This window comes from Schistocerca cancellata, chromosome 7 (genome assembly GCF_023864275.1).
Source record: "Schistocerca cancellata isolate TAMUIC-IGC-003103 chromosome 7, iqSchCanc2.1, whole genome shotgun sequence".
NCBI lineage: Eukaryota > Metazoa > Arthropoda > Insecta > Orthoptera > Acrididae > Schistocerca > Schistocerca cancellata.
The window spans coordinates 298,963,498-298,965,997 of record NC_064632.1 but is presented as its reverse complement, the minus strand read 5'-3'; positions in this window follow the sequence as shown (position 1 = coordinate 298,965,997).

The window sequence follows — 2,500 nt, the reverse complement described above, 5'->3', positions numbered from 1 at the left end:
ACCCGCACCCGCACGTGCCCCACCCCAACCGCCCAAATCGCAACTCCAGCGGATGAACGGCGGACTCTTCCCGCACTCGTAACGTGCAATCCGCCCCTATATCTTGCGTTTCATGAAGAGTTATATCGAATATGCCATATTCCCGCTGTCCCTATACATGCTGTAAGTAGCTCGCTTGCTACAGCAGCAGCAGCACCACCTCCGCGCGCTTCCCTGGGGGCACTGAACCGCAGGACGCGAGACCCCACGCCCAGTGGCAAACAGGGCTCCTCTCAGAATATAGACGGTCCTCCGATACTCCATCTTTGGTACAAGGCAACCATTCCGCTGTAAATCAGTACGTCACTCGTAGTTCAGTCACCTCACAGCACTGCTCAGTAAACTATGCAGGCCCACATAGATAGATTATATACGCAAATGCCCCTATACATGCTGAACGTCCGTACACACAAAATGAACCACACGTCAGCCACACACTCTATCACACACTACTCTCTGCCTGTAACAGACACAGATACAACAACTAAGCACCAGCATGGACCAACGTCCGGTGCATCCTATCCGCCACAGTACACCAACTACGCTATGATAACCAGACCGGGAGGTCCAATCATAAAACAGAATACCCCACTCGTCCGACAACCACAATTGCTCAGAGAAGCCACCAACACCCACACATGTCCTACACAGGGGTGCACCCAACATCACCACACTGCCTCGTCTTACAGCACAAACACACTGGCAGGAATGAAACACACAGGTCTGCCGCAACCACAGACACGGCTCGCCCCCTCTCACTAGCGAAAAGCGCATCCCGACGTGACATAACTCCTTTGACACACTGACGCTGCCTCGGGCATCCACGTCCTACGGTCGATATCAACGAACCTCACCCCCCCCCCACAACACGCCATCCCATACCACATTGTGTACCGTACCCAAACCTAACGTGTACTGTACTACAACGCAATGTGTACCATAACACAACCCAGTTTGTACCTTAACCTAACCTATGTCACCTTAACCTAACCTATGTCACCTTAACCTAACCTATGTCACCTTAACCTAACCTATGTCACCTTAACCTAACCTATGTCACCTTAACCTAACCTATGTCACCTTAACCTAACCTATGTCACCTTAACCTAACCTATGTCACCTTAACCTAACCTATGTCACCTTAACCTAACCTATGTCACCTTAACCTAACCTATGTCACCTTAACCTAACCTATGTCACCTTAACCTAACCCATCTTGCACCTTAACCTAACCCATCTTGCACCTTAACCTAACCCATCTTGCACCCTAACCTATGTTGCACCTTAACCTAACCTGTGTTGCACCTTAACCTACCTCAATTTGCACCGCAATGTAACTCAATTTGCACCGCAATGTAACTCAATTTGCACCGCAATGTAACTCAATTTGCACCGCAATGTAACTCAATTTGCACCGCAATGTAACTCAATTTGCACCGCAATGTAACTCAATTTGCACCGCAATGTAACTCAATTTGCACCGCAATGTAACTCAATTTGCACCGCAATGTAACTCAATTTGCACCGCAATGTAACGCAATTTGCACCGCAATGTAACGCAATTTGCACCGCAATGTAACGCAATTTGCACCGCAATGTAACTCAATTTGCACCGCAATGTAACGCAATTTGCACCGCAATGTAACGCAATTTGCACCGCAATGTAACGCAATTTGCACCGCAATGTAACGCAATTTGCACCGCAATGTAACGCAATTTGCACCGCAATGTAACGCAATTTGCACCGCAATGTAACGCAATTTGCACCGCAATGTAACGCAATTTGCACCGCAATGTAACGCAATTTGCACCGCAATGTAACGCAATTTGCACCGCAATCTACCCCCAAGTTGTGCCTTAACCTAACCCACGTTGTGCCTTAACCTAACCCACGTTGTGCCTTAACCTAACCCACGTTGTGCCTTAACCTAACCCACGTTGTGCCTTAACCTAACCCACGTTGTGCCTTAACCTAACCCACGTTGTGCCTTAACCTAACCCACGTTGTGCCTTAACCTAACCCACGTTGTGCCTTAACCTAACCCACGTTGTGCCTTAACCTAACCCACGTTGTGCCTTAACCTAACCCACGTTGTGCCTTAACCTAACCCACGTTGTGCCTTAACCTAACCCAAGTTGTGCCTTAACCTAACCCAAGTTGTGCCTTAACCTAACCCAAGTTGTGCCTTAACCTAACCCAAGTTGTGCCTTAACCTAACCCAAGTTGTGCCTTAACCTAACCCAAGTTGTGCCTTAACCTAACCCAAGTTGTGCCTTAACCTAACCCAAGTTGTGCCTTACCCTGCTCTGTAATTGGCATATGACACGTTACAGTAATGTATTGTCCAACCGCAACCCGCTCAGAATGTTGTGTACACAGCTACGTGTCATCTCCCCATAACAGCTGCATTGCAGTGTGGTACGCCATAGAGACGTGTGGGAGTAATGGACGCAGTGGATG